Source organism: Pleurodeles waltl, chromosome 1_2 (genome assembly GCF_031143425.1).
Source record: "Pleurodeles waltl isolate 20211129_DDA chromosome 1_2, aPleWal1.hap1.20221129, whole genome shotgun sequence".
Taxonomy (NCBI): domain Eukaryota; kingdom Metazoa; phylum Chordata; class Amphibia; order Caudata; family Salamandridae; genus Pleurodeles; species Pleurodeles waltl.
This window is the reverse complement of record NC_090437.1, coordinates 1,172,201,238-1,172,220,874: the sequence shown is the minus strand read 5'-3', so window position 1 is coordinate 1,172,220,874 and position 19,637 is coordinate 1,172,201,238.

Below are 19,637 nucleotides of genomic sequence, written 5' to 3'. Positions count from 1 at the left end.
GTACTTGGGGCAATGATATCGAGTACTTCAAGTACTGGCCCAATACAGCTGCCGAATTCAGTCTCCTTCTTTGATTGGCCAGCATGACAGAAACTCAACCAATGACGGGATGAGGTGGGCCTAGATGAAGCAAGTGTGGTTTTTCAAAGCAGAGTCACTGGATGGTTGGGTGAAGGGTATTTTGGTTAATTCATGCGAGGGGCTGAATGATGTAATTGCTGGAGAGCATATGTCTAGTCCTTATTTTCCAGAGCTACGCCAACATCAGGTGGAGTGTGAGTTCTCTGACCCCAGGGAACTTACACTGGAGGCAGACCTCTGGGTGAGTCTGAAGAGGCATTTGGGGGGTGCTCCTGAGAGAAGTGGTCTAGGTATTTCCCAACCAGGTGAGGTAGGGAAGGATTGTAGTGTCCCAGGTAGATCCCAGTGTAGTGGGATGGGTGAGGGACCCCATGTCCAGTCTCAGAGGAGAGGGAATGGGGATGGGCTGAGGCCCAAGGTGCCCAAGATCTGGTCCCAGGTCCTGGAGGGTTCCATGATGGAAGACCAGGAGGGGAGCCTAGCCTGTACCGTAGGGCCATCTGTTGAGGGAGACCCTACAGTGTCAGGAGAACTTGGGGGGATGGCTGTAGCCAGCATCCCACCAGTTCTGGTGTCTGGCAGTACCACTCCTAGTGAGCGGGTGCAGAAGTCCAGACAGAGGGTTGAGAGGGGGTTGCGGACCCCAGTGGAGAACCTGGAGGGTCAGGGGTCAGCTCTGAGAGCAGAGCCCCCCAGGAATTACCTTGGTGTGACCATTTCTGTGTTGGGGGGAATCCAGACTCTGTCAGATGGGCAGAGGTCAGGAGACCTGCACCAACCAGACTCTTGAGTGGGCTCTTGGGGACAGTGTGTCCCTTCAGGGGGGTACGTGTGCCCCCCTGGAAGTCCTGGTGTGCCAGGCAATGGTTCAACTGCAGGGTGGTGACTCTGGGTTGAATAATCAGATTCAGGGGGTAAACTCTGGCCTGATGTGGGGTAAGTGTGCTCCCAAGTAGTCCTGGTGCGCCAGGCAGTGGTTCAACCGCAGGGTGGTGACTCTGGGTTGGATGACCAGGTTCAGAGGGTAAACTCTGACCTGGTGGGGGTAGGTATGCCCCCATGAAGTCCTGGGTTGCCACGCAGTGGTCCAGTCTGTGGGTACAGACCCTGGACTGGAGGATCAGGTCCAGGGTGTCCCCCCTGACCTGGAGGAAGGGGCTACTGCTAACCGTGCCCCTACCATGTTGTCTTATGGGGAGGCCACTCCTTGTTGGGGGGTGCAGGACCCCAGAAGGGAGGGCAGGGGGAGGGAAGCCTCACCCCTGGCCCAACCTGAAGGTACAGACCCCAGGTTGGAGTACCAGTTACAGGTTTACATCCCTGTACTGGTGGAAGAGTTGTGCAGGACTACTTCTACAAGCATTCTGACAATTTTGGATTCTGGGGGTGCCGCTCCTGCAGGGAGTGTACAGAGCCCCAGAGGGGAGGACCAGGGTCAGGTTGTCATCCCTGACCTGGTGGAAGAGAGAATGGTCAAAGGGTGCCAGGCACCTGGGGCTTCTGCCCCCCACTCTCTGCAGTCACAGTGGTTGGAGAGGCCTGAGGTCGGGCTCTTATCCCTGACAGTTGTCCGGGGCCACTGTGGCTTGCTGTCCTGGTGGACAGAGTTGCCCCTGGGGGGGACGAGAGTCACACCCCGGGGGTGGAGTGGGCAACACCACTGTGTTGGCCCTGGTGGTGCTCAGTGCCCAGTGGGATACATCTGTGAGCAAAGTAACGTTAGGAGCTGCACAGATAGTATCTGCAGATGTGGAGAAGGGTTCCCCATGGGTTAGCTTAGTGGGCCCTGAGAGTATGGACAGAGGGATCCAACTGGAGTCAGGAAGGCATAGAACTGGAACATGCCCTGTTTTTGTGGGCCTGGGTCCCTGTTCTATCGCCCCAATCAGGGAATTACATCAAGGTATTGATTGTTCTTCCCTGGCTTTAGGCTGGTGGGGGGTTGTGTTGGAAATGGCCCTTTTTGCAGGGTCATCCCCAGTCTTTTTGCCTCCTGCCTCCTATTTTTTCTGACCTTTTGCTGTTGGCTTTTGGAATCTGAGCACTTTACCACTGCTAACCAGTGCTAAAGTGCATATGCTCTCTGTGTAAATTGTATGCAATTGGTTTATCCATGATTGGCATATTTAATTTACTAGTAAGTCCCTAGTAAAGTGCACTAGAGGTGCCAGGGCCTGTAAATCAAATGCTACTAGTGGGCCTGCAGCACTGGTTGTGCCCCCAACATAAGTAGCTCTGTAATCAAGTCTCAGACCTTCCATTGCAGTGTACCCACTTGCCAGGCCTAAACCTTCCCTTTTCTTACATGTAAGGCACCCCTAAGGTAGGCCCTAGGTAGCCCCAAGGGCAGGGTGCAGTGTATGGTTAAGGTAGGACATATAGTAATGTGTTTTATATGTCCTGACAGTGAAATATTGCTACCAAGGGGGTAAGCAGGGGTTAGCGGAGGGTGATTCTTTTTTACCCTGACTAGAGTGAGGGTCCTTGCTTGAGCAGGGGGTAACCTGACTGTCAACCAAGGACCCCATTTCTAACATTTCCCTATATGGCTGCTGAGCCCGGGACCAAAAACGCAGGTGCCCCTGCCCCGCAAAAACAGTTCGTTTTGTATTTGATAATTTTGATATGTCCACAAAGTGTTTTGGGGCATTTCCTTTCCCAGGTGCTAGGCCTACCCACAAAAGTGAGGTACCATTTTTATCGGGAGACTTGGGGGAACGCTGGGTGGAAGGAAATTTGTAGCTCCTCTTAGATTCCTGAACATTCTATAACCCAAAAATTTTGATTTTTTTTTTTTTTTTTTACAAATTCTGAGGTTTGCAAAGGATTCTGGGTAATAAAACCTGGTGCGAGCCCCACAGGTCACCCCATCCTGGATTTCCCTAGGTGTCTAGTTTTCAAAAATGCATAGGTTTGGTAAATTTCCCAAGGTGCTGATTGAGCTATAGGGCAAAATCCACAGCTAGGCACTTTCCAAAAAACACATCAGATTTCAATATAAAAATGTGATGTGTTCATGTTCCGTTTCCTGTTGCAGGCGTTAGGCCTACTCACACAAGTGAGGTACCATTTTTATCAGGAGACTTGGTTTAACACAGAAGAACAACTGTTATTGCCCCTCGTCGTTCTCTACATTTTTTCCTTCCAAACTTAAGACAGTGTGTGAAAAAGACGACTATTTGAGAAATGCCCTGTAATTCACATGCTAGTATGGGGACCCTGGAATTCAGAGATGTGCAAATAACCACTGCTTCTCAACACCTTATCTTGTGCCATTGTAAAAATACAAAGGTTTCCTTGATACCTATTTTTGACTCTTTATATTTTACCAAATAAATTGCTGAATACCCAATAAACAATGAAAACCCATTACAAGGTGCATCTAATTTATTGGCTCTGGGTGCCTAGAGTTCTTGATGAACCTACAAGCCCTATATATCCCAGCAACCAGAAGAGTCCAGTAGATGTAACGGTATATATCTCATGACAATTTGACATAGCGGGAAAAAGTTACAGAATAAAATGTGGAGAGAAATGACTGTTTTTTTCACCCCAATTTCAATATTTTTTATTTCAGCTGTTGATTTCTGTGGGAAAACGTTGTAGGATCTACACAAATGGCCCCTTGCTGAATTCCAATTTTTTTCTACTTTTCAGAAATGTTTAGCTGTCCAGGATCCAGCATTGGTTTCACACCCATTTCTGTCACTAACTGGAAGGAGGCCGGAAGAACAAAAAATAGTAAAAATGGGGTATGTCCCAGTTAAATACCAAAATTGTATTGAAAAATGTGTTTTTCTGATTAAAGTCTGCCTATTCCTGAAATCTGGGAAGATGGTGATTTTAGCACCGCAAACCCTTTGTTGATTCCATTTTCAGGGAAAAACTACAGGGCATATTTATACTCCGTTTGCGCCGAATTTGCGTCGTTTTTTTTGACGCAAATTCGACGCAAAACTAACTCCATATTTATACTTTGGCGTTAGACGCGTCTAGCGCCAAAGTTCATGGAGTTAGCGTCATTTTTTGGCGTGAACACCTTCCTTGCGTTAATGAGATGCAAGGTAGGCGTTCCCGTCTAAAAAAATTACTCCCAGGCATGTGCGTGGTATTTATACTCCTGGGCAAAAATGACGCCCGGGAGTGGGCGGGGCAAAAAACCCCGCATTTGCGCCTGAATTTAACACCTGGGTCAGGGCAGGCGTTAAGGGACCTGTGGGCTCAGAATGAGCCCAGAGGTGCCCTCCCCTGCCCCCAGGGACACCCCCTGCCACCCTTGCCCACCCCAGGAGGACACCCAAGGATGGAGGGACCCACCCCAGGGACATTAAGGTAAGTTCAGGTAAGTATTTTTTTATATTTTTTTTTTGTGGCATAGGGGGGCCTGATTTGTGCCCCCCTAAATGCCACTATGCCCAATGACCATGCCCAGGGGACAGAAGTCCCCTGGGCATGGCCATTGGGCAAGGGGGCATGACTCCTGTCTTTGGGCGTCGTAAAAAAATGGCGCAAATTGGGTTAAGGCGATTTTTTTGACTCCACCTGACTTGCCCCATTTTGAGACGCCCATACGCCATTTTCCCCTACGCCGGCGCTGCCTGGTGTACGTGGTTTTTTTTCACGCACACCAGGCAGCGCCGGTCGGCTAACGCCAGCTAACGCCGGCTAACGCCATTCTATAAATACGGCGCCCGCATGGCGCTTCAGAATGGCGTTAGACGGCGCTAATTTTTTTGACGCTAAACTGCGTTAGCGCAGTTTAGCGTCAAAAAGTATAAATACGGCCCTACAAGCTTTCTTCTGCAGCTCTTTTTTCCTCATTTTTAAAATAAAAATAAAAATGTTACTGTATTGTGGCTAATTTCTTGGTCTCCTCCAGGGGAACCCACAAACTCTGGGTACCTCTAAAATTCCTAGGAGGTTGGAAAAAAGGATGCAAATTTGGCCTAAGTAGCTTATGTGGACAAAAAGTTATGACGACCTAAGCGCGAACTGCCCCAAATACCCAAAAAAAGGCATGCCACCTGAGGGGGAAAAAGGCCTGGCATTAAGGGGTTAAGAAGTCTCAGGGCCATCAAAGACTTCATCAGAGAGAGAAAATCCACTGCATCGGAAAATTGACTCAACACCTGCAAAATTCAATGCAGTGCCTGTCTCATGTCTGAAAAATCGCTGCATCGTCTAACAGATAGTCGCAGCGCCTGTGTCATCCTCCCAGCGTGTTTTGGATTTTCCACTCATTGTACCTGGGTGCTAAAATTTCCCTGCACCTGCAGTAAGGAGCCAAGGCTGTATACCCGGAAATCAATGCATCACCTTGCCCACGAGGAAAGAATTGACGCATCACCTCTAATGTGCCAGAAAAATTGATGCATCACTTTACTTTATGATACATCACCTCTTCTGGGGCCCTATGCGTCATTATTTTTGACGCATCCCAGGTACTTTGTGCTAAAAAAATACAACCATTAATTCCTATGGATTGATTTACCTAAATCGCCAAAAAGAGATATCTTGACTTGTGCAATTTGGATTGTTGTCATTTTGGTCTTATTTTAATCAGATAAGTATTATCTATTTTTACAAGCTGGTGTGGAGTACTTTTTGTGGTGTTTTCACTGTGTTACTGTATGAGATATTGAACAGATACTTTACACATTGCCTTCTAAGTTAAGTCTGCCTGCTCTGTGCCAATCTACCTAAGGGTGAGCACAGAATAATTTAGATTGTGTTGTGACTTACCTTACTAGGATTGTGGTCTACTTGGACACGGTGCATACCTCTGCCAACTAGAGATCCAATTTCTAACGCTATTAGAAAGGAAGGATTATACCTTTTGAAAATCCCAGTTTAAAACTGCACACACAGGCTGCAATTGCAGGCCTGAGCCATGCTTAAAGGAGTGTGTATGTGGTTGTCACAATCAGTGCTGCAGGCCCCTTAGTGGTATTTCATTTACAGGTCCTGGGTACACGTAGTACCACTTGAATAGGGACTTACAGGTAAATTAAATGTGACAATTGGGTGTAAGCCAATTTCTCCATTGTTTGAAGGAGAGAACACAGGCATTTTACCACTGCTTGGCAGTAGTAAATTCAGCAGAGTCCAAAGGCCAATAAAATGAATTCAACAAAAACTGGGAGAGTGAGGCAAAATGTTTGGGGGAAGACCTCCATAAGGCTGACAGGTCTTATAACAGTATCTTAAATTAACCTTCTAGATGTAATAATGGCAGCATCTTGAGCTTTCGTACCAGGACGGTGCACCCAACTGTATGGCCTGTGCGGCCTACCATGACATTATCTGTAGCCCTAGCCATAGATTCGTTCACTACACTCTCTGCCTACCATGTGAGACTACTTCACTCCTGTGCTACGTATTTCCTCCTTTATGTTAGGACCTTAAATACCTTATACCAAAAGCTGACCATTTAAAAATAAAAAAATCATCTTTCATAACTAATGTTAAATTACATTCAAAGACAGTGAATAAAGGAAAATGTTATTTAGATGAAAAACAGCAGTTGGTTGCTGGAGAGAGACACGAAAACATTATTGGACATATGAAAATGCAACAAAGGCTTCTTCTCAATATTTCTTCAAAGACAAAATAGCCTGAAATCACCTGGGAGCAGTAAGCTCACCAAAGAAAATCCCTGAGTTACAAGTATCTTTTGGCAGGTTTGTGTAGAAATGTAATCATTATGAAGACGCAACCGAAAAAATAAGCTGCAAGCACTTTTGTAATAAAAAAGATCGCCATGCACATGGATGAAAGATAAACGCTTGTATTGTATGTAATGCATATCTTAAAACATGCAGTCACCCGTCAACATGTGCGGAAGCACTTAGGGGCATACTTAGGGGCATATTTATACTCTGTTTGCGCTGAATGTGCGTCAAAACTTTTGACGCACAATCGGCACAAACCCTGCCCCATATTTATACTTTGACGTCCGACCCCGCAGGCGTCAAAGTTCCACCATGTGCGTAATTTTTTGGAAGGGGGAACCAGCCTTGCGTTAATTATATGCAAGGTAGGCGATCCCTTCCAAAAAATGACTTTAAGGCCTGTGCCCCATATTTATACTCTGACGTCATTTTGACGCACAGGAGGGGGCAGGCCTTAAAAAACGGCGTCCAGCCTGATGGGCGCCATTTTTTAACGCCTGGGTCAGGGCAGGCGTTAAGGGACCTGTGGGCTCGGAAGGAGCCCAGAGGTGCCCTCCCATGCCCCCAGGGACACCCTCTGCCACCTTGCCCACCCCAGGAGGACACCCAAGGATGGAGGGACCCATCCCAGGGAAGTAGAGGTAAGTTGGGGTAAGTATTTTTTTTCGTATTTTTTTTGTGGCATAGAGGGGCCTGATTTGGGCCCCCCTACATGCCACTATGCCCAATGGCCATGCCCAGGGGACATAAGTCCCCTGGGCATGGCCATTGGGCAAGGGGGCATGACTCCTGTCTTTGCTAAGACAGGAGTCATTTCAATGGGGGTTGGGCGTAAAAAAAAATGGCGCAAATCGGGTTGAGGCCTGAATTTTGCCTCAGACCTGACTTGCCCCATTTTTTGACGCCCAACCTCCATTTTCCCCTACGCCGGCGCTGCCTGGTGTGAGTCATTTTTTTTTACGCACACTAGTCCGCAGTGCCGGCTAACGTCATTCAATAAATAAGGCGCCCGCATGGTGCTTTGGAATGGCGTTAGCCGGCGGTAAAAATTTTGACGCACAACTGCGTTGGCGCAGTTGTGCGTCAAAAAGTATAAATATGGGCCTTATATTCAACAATTCATACTGCAGAAAAGTAACACAAAAGGAGTATATATGGGAAAACGCATTAAAGAATAAGGTCCTGAATGTTTTAAAAATAATCCAACACAGTTTATTGCAAAATGTCAATTGCAGCACAGTTACTGCTCAGTGGAACTATGCCTTTTTCAGAGACTTTTCTATCCTATGACTGTTTCTGTCTCTGAATTGCTTTATGATAAAAGCTTCTGTCTTTTGCTTGCGTGTTGCTGCCTGCCCTGGTGGTTCTGTAAGTGTATGAATTGCAGGAGGGCATATTTGCACTTTTCTTGCTGATTGTTCCACACTAAGGGACCGCCAGGTAGTAGAAATTTATCACACGATAAAATGTATTTCACCAGGGCTCGAAACTTAAAATTACCCCCTAAAGTTGAGGAGGCAGGGAGTATAGCTGTAAATGGACCTTGGATGTTCATTTCATTTGAATTGAACACCTATTAAATCAGGTTGTTTTGTTGTTGTAAATTTTCGTCTGTGAAATGTAGTAACAGTGTTGTATTTATTATATATGTGTAGTAGGCGATTATTGTGGAAAAATTAAAGTAGCCAGAAACAGACATTTGTAAATAGTGATTTGAATTTCGATATCATTGCATAGTAAAACCCAGTTCTTGGGGTTCCTGCTGCATTCTTTCTAAACTCATCCCTTCAGTTCCTTTTCAGTCATGGTGTGCTGTATCCCCGTACAGATGCTTGAGTGTTACTGTGATTTAAAGTTGCCTCTGTTGTTGTTATTGCCTATCTTCAATTTCATTTTGTAAATATAGCTCTGTGTCGTTATGAGGACTCTGGTAGGTAGTATGTAAATTGTGTTAGAAAATCCATACACTTTAACAGCTTCGTGTGAGCGAAGCACAATGATTTGTATACAGTGCCTGTATGCAAATCATTAGCCAAATACGAGCGTAACCTCAAAATATTTGTACCTATTGAAAATCAATTGTAATTGCTCACTAAGATAGCTCAGTGAGTTAGACACTGAGGCCCATATTTATACTTTTTAGCGCCGCATTAGCGTAATTTTTTGACGCAAAAGCGGCGCAAACTTACAAAATACAATTAGGGCCTTATTTATACTTTGGTGCAAAACTGCACTAAGGCAGTTTTGCCCCAAAAAGTTTTGCACCGGCTTGCACCATTTTTTAGCACCAGCTGGGCACCATATTTATGGAATGGTGCAAGCCGGTGCAAAGGGTAGGCTAGCTTAAAAGAAAATGACGTTAGGCAGTTTTGAGTCAAAATAAATGATTCTGACCAGATTAGCATCATTTTTTGACGCTAAGGGGCATATTTATACTCTATTTGCACTGAATTAGCGTCATTTTTTTTCACTCTAATTCAGTGCAAAACTAACTCCATATTTATACTTTGGTGCTAGACCTGTCTAGCGCCAAATTTATGGAGGTAAAGTCATTTTTTGGAAGTGGAAACCTACCTTGCCTTAATGAGATGCAAGGTATGCGTTCCCGTGCAAAAAAATGACTCTATGGCCTTAACACCATATTTATACTCCCATGTAAAAATGGTGCAAGGGAGGGAGGAGGGTTAAGACCTGGGTCAGGGCAGGCGTTAGGGGACCTGTTGCCCTATTTCCATGGTGGAACACCATGGAATAAGCCCAGAGGTGCCCTCCCTAGGCCCTAGGGGCACCCCCGCCCACACTAGAGGGACTGCGAGGATGGGGAACCCCATCCCAGGTAAGTACAGGTAAGTGCATTTTATTTTTGAAAGTGCCATAGGGGGCCCTGAAATGGACCCCCATACATGGCACAGGGTGCAATGGCCATGCCCAGGGGACCCCTGTCCTCTGTGCTGGCCATTGGGGTGGCGGGCATGACTCCTGCCTTTTCTAAGGCAGGAGTCATGTGGCATGGTAGGTTTAGCACCATAAAATGACGCTAATCTGGTTAGAGTCATTTTATTTTACTCTAACCTGCCTAAAGCCATTTTTTGGTGCTAAACCCTCTTCTTCTATACTGCCAGCCCCACCCGACTAAAGTCATTTTTTTAAACTCTAGCCTACCCTTTGCACTGGCTTGGATGATTCCATAAACATGGTGCCCGGCTGGTGCACAGAAATGGTGCAAGCCGGTGCTAAACTTTTTGGTGGAAAACTGAGTTAGTGCAGTTTTGCAGCAAAAAGTATAAGGGCCAATATTTTGTACGTTTGCGCCACTTTTGCGTCATAAAATGACGTTAATGCAGTGCAAAAAAAGTTTAAATCAGGGCCTTGGTGCTAGATGGGTCTAGCACCAAAGTATAAATATGGAGTTACATTTGCACCGAATTAGAGTTAAAAAAAATGACGCTAATTCGGTGCAAACAGAGTATAAATATGCTGCAGAGTATAAATATGCCCCTAAATATGGCGTTAAGGCCATAGAGTCATTTTTTGCACGGGAACGCCTACCTTGCATCTCATTAAGGCAAAGTAGGTCTCCACTTTCAAAAAATGACTTTAACTCCATAAATTTGGTGCAAGAGGGGTCTAGCACCAAAGTGTAAATATGGAGTTAGTTTTGCACCGAATTAGAGTTAAAAAAAAATGACACTAATTCGGTGCAAACAGAGTATAAATATGCCCCTTACTTTGTAAGTTTACACCGCTTTTGCGTCAAAAAGCGGCGCTAAAAAAGTATAAATACGGGCCTGAGTTCCGGGACCTCTGTGCAACCTGACGGTTGCAGGTACGGTTCATGCCAGAGTAGACTGAGGCTTTCGTCCTTCTGAATATAACTGATTATGGTGACATTAACACCTGCTTTTTTTCTAGCACTGCCGTGAGAAAGTCTACACGCACTATCAAAGAAATCCCATTTTTTACATCTTTTGGACATTTTCTGTGGTTTGAAACCTCCTAATTGGCCCGAGGCCCCTCTTGCTTTGATTTAAAGGTTAGTCTGTTGACTGTCAGTGGAGCCCTGCCGTGGTAACCCTGCTCTGTCAGGCGGCCATAACTCTTGCCTAGCACTGAACCATACATAGAAACTGCCAAATGATATAGGTTAACTGTTAAAAAAGAGGAAAGGTTGTCTCATTACACATTTCTTCTGTTATTTGATTACAAAGCAGCATGCGTATTCCTCTGGCTTTGATTGTTTTGTCTGTGAATTAACAGGTTACAAAATAGGATGTGGCCTTCATGCAGGGTTCCTCATATATCAAAAAATTGCCTTCCGTCCTAAACTTTGTATTGTAGCAGCTAACAATTTAATTTTAAAAGCTAATTGTGGGCTATAGTAAAACACACCAATTCTAAAACAGATGTGAGTTATTGGTGCCAGAGAACGGCTGAGATCTGGCTAGTCAATTACTTTAAATGTAGATTGTCTTTGGTTTTTTCTATTTGAAACTTGTGCTTCCATTGAAGCTGAGAGGAGACACTTCTCATTTTAAAGGGCTTTGGTCATTTTGACTTACCCCCGGGGGACTGTGCAGATTCTTTCAGCATTAACTCGTCCTAAAAGTTTATTCGCCTACTGGAGATTGTTCTTCTCATGGAAGATGTGTCTCAGAAGGGGTCATGTGTCCTGAGAAACATCTAACTGTGCTGAGTGTCAAGTTTACTGAACTGCTATAATTCTGAACTGGATTGTAACCACTTGTGAGAATTAAACTGGATTCCTGTGGCGGCACATGCCCCAAACATTTGTATGTATGTACATATGTGGAATTTCTATAGCACGTACATAGCCAAAAGTCAGTCGAGTGCTGTAAAGAGGGGAAGACTAGCATAAAGTTAATGAGTAATAGGAAGGGAAGCTGGTTTGTGGATGGTTAATGTATTGTGATGTAGTGTTCAATAAAGTGGTGGGCTTTCATCTCTTTCCTAAATTGGAGAAGCCTTTGGGTGGTCCTGAGGGGTACATGGATGTTGTTCCAGATCCTACCTGCAATTGTGGAAAAGGCCTGCTGCCTTGATTTTTCTGCTTTTTTCACTTCTTGGTAAACTGATGGATGGTGTCATGTCTGTGGATTTGCCAAGAACCACCAGAGATGGTGAGTGTAAGAAGACAGTGCCGAAACACACACTACAAAGCATTTCCGTGAATTCCTTGATAAGCGAGTACACATCAGTCACAGGATCAGGTTGGTCAATTTCATCTGTTTATTTATCCAAATCTTCTGTGGATAGCATAAAAAGCTTTCTCCAAGAGGCAGCCGATGTGTTTTGTCCACAGGACTTTCTTAAGGCTAAAGATGTCAAAAGTCCAAATTTAAATATAGTAAAGAAGGCACTATCTGATAACGTATGTTAAGTGGCATCTTGGCTACTACACTAGCTGGGCTTATCATGGTCTTCAGATGGTCAAACTGGCATTATAACATATTGTTAGAAATGGGGTCTTTGGTTGACAGTCAGGTTACCCCCTGTTCAAGCAAGGACCCTCACTCTAGTTAGGATAAAAGAGAATCACCCTCAGCTAACCCCTGCTTACCCCCTTGGTAGCTTGGCAGAGCAGTAGGCTTAACCTCAGAGTGCTGGGCGTAAAGTATTTGTACCAACACACACAGTAACTTAATGAAAACACTACAAAATGACACAACACCAGTTTAGAAAAATAGGAAATATTTATCTAGACAAAACAAGACCAAAACGACAAAAATCCAACATACACAAGTCAAGTTATGATTTTTTAAAGGTTTAAAATAAAAAGAGTCTTTAGGTAGTTGTAACAACACACTAGCGCTGCTAGCGTGAGAATGTACCTGGTTTGCGGCAAAAATAACCCCGCACGGGCGGTGTGCGTCGAAAATAACCCTGCACGGGTATATGCGTCGAAAACAGCTCGGCACGGCGAGGCGCGTCGAAAAAGCCAGCCACGCGACGGTCCGAAAGTCCCGCGGCGCTGGTTGCGATCTCTCAGCCTTCGTCAGCGATGCTGCGCGTCGTTTCTCCTGCTCCGGGCGTCGATTCTCCGGTCGCGTTTCCTGCGGCGTCGTTTCTCAGCTGCGGAGCCGGCGTCGCGTCGTTTTCTCAGCCGCGATCGGATTCGCGTCGATCTTTTCTCCGCACGGTGCTCGGTGCGTGTATTTTTGTCCTTAGGCTGCCAGCCTCTCCTTTCAGGGTCCCAGGAACTGGAAGGGCACCACAGAGCAGAGTAGGGGTCTCTCCAGAGACTCCAGGTGCTGGCAGGAAGAAGTCTTTGCTATCCCTGAGACTTCAACAACAGGAGGCAAGCTCTACATCAAGCCCTTGGAGATTTCTTCTTCAAGATGGAAGGCACACAAAGTCCAGTCTTTGCCCTCTTACTCTGGCAGAAGCAGCACTGCAGGAAAGCTCCACAAAGCACAGTCACAGGCAGGGCAGCACTTGTTCCTCAGCGATCAGCTCTTCTCCAGGCAGAGGTTCCCCTTGATTCCAGAAGTGTTTCTAAAGTTTGTAAGTTTGGGTGCCCTTCTTATACCCATTTTAGTCTTTGAAGTCACCTTTCTTCAAAGGGGACTCACACCTTCTTGTGAAATCCTGCCTTGCCCAGGCAAGGCCTCAGACACACACCAGGGGGCTGGAGACAGCATTGTCAGAGGCAGGCACAGTCCTTTCAGATGAGAGTGACCACTCCACCCCTCCCTCCTAGCAGAGATGGCTAATCAGGAATGCAGATCACACCCCAGCTCCCTTTGTGTCACTGTCTGGTGTGAGGTGAAAAACAACCCAACTGTCAACTGACCCAGACAGGGAATCCACAAACAAGGCAGAGTCACAGAATGGTTTAAGCAAGAAAATGCTCACTTTCTAAAAGTGGCATTTCCAAACTCACAATCTCAAAATCAACTTTACTAAAAGATGCATTTTTAAATTGTGAGTTCAGGGATCCCAAACTCCACCTGTCCATCTCTTCTCTAGGGGAATCTACACTTTAATCATATTTAAAGGTAGCCCCCATATTATCCTATGAGAGAGAGACAGACCTTGCAACAGTGAAAACGAAATTGGCAGTATTTCACTGTCAGGACATATAAACCACATTACTATATGTCCTACCTTATCCATACACTGCACCCTGCCCTTGGGGCTACTTAGGGCATACCTTAGGGGTGCCTTACATGTAAGGAAAGGGAAGGTTTAGGCCTGGCAAGTGGGTACACTTGCCAAGTCGAATTTACAGTGTAAGAATACACACACAGACACTGCAGTGGCAGGTCTGAGACATGATTACAGAGCTACTTATGTGGGTGGCACAACCAGTGCTGCAGGCCCACTAGTAGCATTTGATTTACAGGCCCTGGCACCTCTAGTGCCCCTTACTAGGGACTTACTAGTAAATCAAATATGCCAATCATGGATAAACCACTTACATACAATTTAAACAGGAGAGCATATGCACTTTAGCACTGGTTAGCAGTGGTAAAGTGCTCAGAGTTGAAAAGCCAACAGCAACATGTCAGAAAAATATAGGAGGCAGGAGGCAAAAAAGTCTGGGGATGACCCTGCAAAAGCAAAAGTCCAACACGACCCCCTACCAGCCTAAAGCCAGGGGAGAACAATCAATACCTTGATGTACTTCCCTGATTGGGGCGATAGAACAGGGACCCAGGCCCACAACAGCAGGGGCATGTTCCAGTTCTACGCCTTCCTGACTCCAGTTGGATCCCTCTGTCCATACTCTCAGGGCCCACTAAGCTAACCCATGGGGAACCCTTCTCCACATCTACAGACACCATCTGTGCAACACCTAACTTTACTTTGCTCACAGATGTATTGCAATGGGCAGATAGTACCACCAGGGCCAACACAGTGGTGTTGCCCACTCCACCCCCGGGGTGTGACTCTCGTCCTCCCCCCCCCAGGGGCAACTCTGTCCACCAGGACAGCAAGCCACAGTGGCCCCAGACAACTGTCAGGGATGAGAGCCCGACCTCAGGCCTCTCTAACCACTGTGACTGTGGAGAGTGGGGGGCGGTAGCCCCAGGTGCCTGGCACCCTTTGACCACTCTCTCTTCCACCAGGTCAGGGATGACAACCTGACCCTGGTCCTCCCCTCTGGGGCTCTGTACCCTCCCTGGAGAAACGGCACCCCCAGAGTCCAAAACTGTCAGGGTGCTTGTAGAAGCAGTCCTGCACAATTCTTCCATCAGTGCAGGGATGTTAACCTGCAACTGATCCTCCAACCTGGGGTCTGTACCTTCAGGTTGGACTAGGGCCAGGGGTGAGGCTTCCCTCCCCCTGCCCTCTCTTCTGGGGTCCTGAACCACCCAACTAGGAGCGGCCCCCCCAGAAGACAACATGGTAGGGGTACTGTTAGCAGTAGCCCCTTCCTCCAGGTCAGGGGGGACACCCTTAACCTGGCCTCCCAATCCAGGGTCTGTACCCACAGACTGGATCACTGCCTGGCAACCCAGGACTTCCTGGGGGGCATACCTACCCCCTACCAGGTCAGAGTTTACCCTCTGAACCTGGTCATCCAACCTAGGGTCACCACCCTGCGGTTGAACCACTGCCTGGCACACCAGGACTTCCTTGGGAGCACACGTACTCCCCATCAGGTCAGAGTTTACCCCCTGAACCTGATCATCCAACCCAGAGTCACCATCCTGCGGTTGAATCATTGCCTGGCGCACCAGGACTTCCTGGGGGGCACACCTACCCCCCACAAGGGAAACACTTTCCCCAAGGGCCATACAAGAGTCTGGCTGGCGCAGGTCTCCTGACCTCTGCCCATCTGACAGAGTCTGGATTCCCCCCAGCCCAGAAATGGTCTCACCAAGGTCATTCCTGGGGGGCTCTGCACTCAGAGCTGACCCCTGACCCTCCAGGTTCTCCACTGGGGTCCGCAACCCCCTCTCAACCCTCTGTCTGGACTTCTGCAACCCCTCACTAGGAGTGGTACTGCCAGACACCAGAACTGGTGGGACGCTGGCTACAGCCGCCCCCCCAAGTTCTCCTGACACTGTGGGGTCTCCCTCAACAGATGGCCCTATGGTACAGGCTAGGCTCCCCTCCTGGGGTTCCCGCAGGGAACCCTCCAGGACCTGGGACCGGATCTCGGGCACCTTGGGCCTCAACCCATCCCCATTCCCTCTCCTCTGAGACTGGACATGGGGTCCCTCACCCATCCCACTACACTGGGACCTACCTGGGACACTACAATCCTTCCCTACCTCACCTGGTTGGGAACTACCTAGACCACTCCTCTCAGGAGCACCCCCGAATGCCTCTTCAGACTCTCTGGTACTCACCCAGAAGTCTGCCTCCATTGTAAGCTCCCTGGGGTCAGAGAACTCACACTCCACCTGGTGTTGGCATAGCTCTGGAAAATAAGGACTAGACATATGCTCTCCAGCAATTACATCACTCAGCCCCTCACATGAATTAACCAAAGTACCCTTCACCCAACCATCCAGTGACTCTGCTTTGAAAAAGCACCCCACATCACCCTCCTGAGACTGGTGAGACAGTACCTGACTGTCCCTGACACTCAACCCACACTCTTCTGGGATGTCTTCACACTCCATAACCAGGACTTCTACCTGGGGGGAACCCCTCTCCCTGTCACTCTCAACTAGAGTCAGTAGAGTGTCCCTCCCACCAGTAGGAATATGACTCCCCATGCCAGTTCCCCAATCCACCTCAGGGACCCTGTGCATCACTGGAGCTACCTCATACCCCTGAACCTCCTGGCGTGTGTTAACTCCCTCCTTCAAGTAGGGCACCACCTCTCTGGGCATGTGTACTTCTGCAGCATCACTGGATATACAATTGTTGCTGCCACCATTCCAGCTGGACTCAGCCCTCATGACTTCCAGCTCTTTCAATTTAAGCTCGTAAGCATAAATCATTTTTTTAATCTCTAAGTCCCTCCTCCTTTCTGCCAGGGCTAAGGCTCTCTTCTCCTCGGCCCTCTTAAACTCTTCCAGACTCCGGATTCGAGCTAGGAGCCTATCATCTCTTTCTGTTCCCTCCTCAGGGCCACTGTCCTCCTCTTTGGAGTAATCCTCCTCCTCAGAGTAGTTATCCTCCTCAGACTCATTTGGTGGTGTTGCCTGACAACGTTTCAATTCATCCTGAAACAGGGCTGACTCAAGATACTCCCTTCTGGATTCCTTGTTCACAGCCAGTCCCCTTTCCATGCAGAATGCTTTAAGCTGCCACTTTTTATACATAGATAGGTGCCAGAAATTGACTTCCATTTCTGCAAAGGCTTCACAACCAAAAAACAAAGTCCAAAAATATTATCAATACTTCCAGGAGGACATCAGGGAACAAAAAGCAGAATCACAAGACAAGTAGTATGTGGTCACGTAGTGGTCTGAGATCAAAACAGTAGTGTACACTCAATTACTGTATGTCAAGTACAAATACAAGTCCAAATCCCGACCGCTGGTCACCAATGTTAGAAATGGGGTCTTTGGTTGACAGTCAGGTTACCCCCTGTTCAAGCAAGGACCCTCACTCTAGTTAGGATAAAAGAGAATCACCCTCAGCTAACCCCTGCTTACCCCCTTGGTAGCTTGGCAGAGCAGTAGGCTTAACCTCAGAGTGCTGGGCGTAAAGTATTTGTACCAACACACACAGTAACTTAATGAAAACACTACAAAATGACACAACACCAGTTTAGAAAAATAGGAAATATTTATCTAGACAAAACAAGACCAAAACGACAAAAATCCAACATACACAAGTCAAGTTATGATTTTTTAAAGGTTTAAAATAAAAAGAGTCTTTAGGTAGTTGTAACAACACACTAGCGCTGCTAGCGTGAGAATGTACCTGGTTTGCGGCAAAAATAACCCCGCACGGGCGGTGTGCGTCGAAAATAACCCTGCACGGGTATATGCGTCGAAAACAGCTCGGCACGGCGAGGCGCGTCGAAAAAGCCAGCCACGCGACGGTCCGAAAGTCCCGCGGCGCTGGTTGCGATCTCTCAGCCTTCGTCAGCGATGCTGCGCGTCGTTTCTCCTGCTCCGGGCGTCGATTCTCCGGTCGCGTTTCCTGCGGCGTCGTTTCTCAGCTGCGGAGCCGGCGTCGCGTCGTTTTCTCAGCCGCGATCGGATTCACGTCGATCTTTTCTCCGCACGGTGCTCGGTGCGTGTATTTTTGTCCTTAGGCTGCCAGCCTCTCCTTTCAGGGTCCCAGGAACTGGAAGGGCACCACAGAGCAGAGTAGGGGTCTCTCCAGAGACTCCAGGTGCTGGCAGGAATAAGTCTTTGCTATCCCTGAGACTTCAACAACAGGAGGCAAGCTCTACATCAAGCCCTTGAAGATTTCTTCTTCAAGATGGAAGGCACACAAAGTCCAGTCTTTGCCCTCTTACTCTGGCAGAAGCAGCACTGCAGGAAAGCTCCACAAAGCACAGTCACAGGCAGGGCAGCACTTGTTCCTCAGCGATCAGCTCTTCTCCAGGCAGAGGTTCCCCTTGATTCCAGAAGTGTTTCTAAAGTTTGTAAGTTTGGGTGCCCTTCTTATACCCATTTTAGTCTTTGAAGTCACCTTTCTTCAAAGGGGACTCACACCTTCTTGTGAAATCCTGCCTTGCCCAGGCAAGGCCTCAGACACACACCAGGGGGCTGGAGACAGCATTGTCAGAGGCAGGCACAGTCCTTTCAGATGAGAGTGACCACTCCACCCCTCCCTCCTAGCAGAGATGGCTAATCAGGAATGCAGATCACACCCCAGCTCCCTTTGTGTCACTGTCTGGTGTGAGGTGAAAAACAACCCAACTGTCAACTGACCCAGACAGGGAATCCACAAACAAGGCAGAGTCACAGAATGGTTTAAGCAAGAAAATGCTCACTTTCTAAAAGTGGCATTTCCAAACTCACAATCTCAAAATCAACTTTACTAAAAGATGCATTTTTAAATTGTGAGTTCAGGGATCCCAAACTCCACCTGTCCATCTCTTCTCTAGGGGAATCTACACTTTAATCATATTTAAAGGTAGCCCCCATATTATCCTATGAGAGAGAGACAGACCTTGCAACAGTGAAAATGAAATTGGCAGTATTTCACTGTCAGGACATATAAACCACATTACTATATGTCCTACCTTATCCATACACTGCACCCTGCCCTTGGGGCTACTTAGGGCATACCTTAGGGGTGCCTTACATGTAAGGAAAGGGAAGGTTTAGGCCTGGCAAGTGGGTACACTTGCCAAGTCGAATTTACAGTGTAAGAATACACACACAGACACTGCAGTGGCAGGTCTGAGACATGATTACAGAGCTACTTATGTGGGTGGCACAACCAGTGCTGCAGGCCCACTAGTAGCATTTGATTTACAGGCCCTGGCACCTCTAGTGCCCCTTACTAGGGACTTACTAGTAAATCAAATATGCCAATCATGGATAAACCACTTACATACAATTTAAACAGGAGAGCATATGCACTTTAGCACTGGTTAGCAGTGGTAAAGTGCTCAGAGTTGAAAAGCCAACAGCAACATGTCAGAAAAATATAGGAGGCAGGAGGCAAAAAAGTCTGGGGATGACCCTGCAAAAGCAAAAGTCCAACACATATGTTTTCAGAAAATCGGCAATATCAAGTGACTCTATTGTCCCTAACCTGCGCCAAGGTGCGCCATATGTTTAATACGGCGCACACATGGTGGCGATATGGGGGCGCTAAGTGGTGCAAGAAAAGTGGTGCGAATGTAATGCCTAATTATGTCAAATGTTGACAGTGTTTTTTAGTCAGAAGGAACCATAACAGACCTGTGACACCATGCCAAATGGGTATTAGACCTGCCTCTATCTCCTTCGTTACTAGATCCTTTATCCAATTCCTCCCTCTAATGGAGTGAAA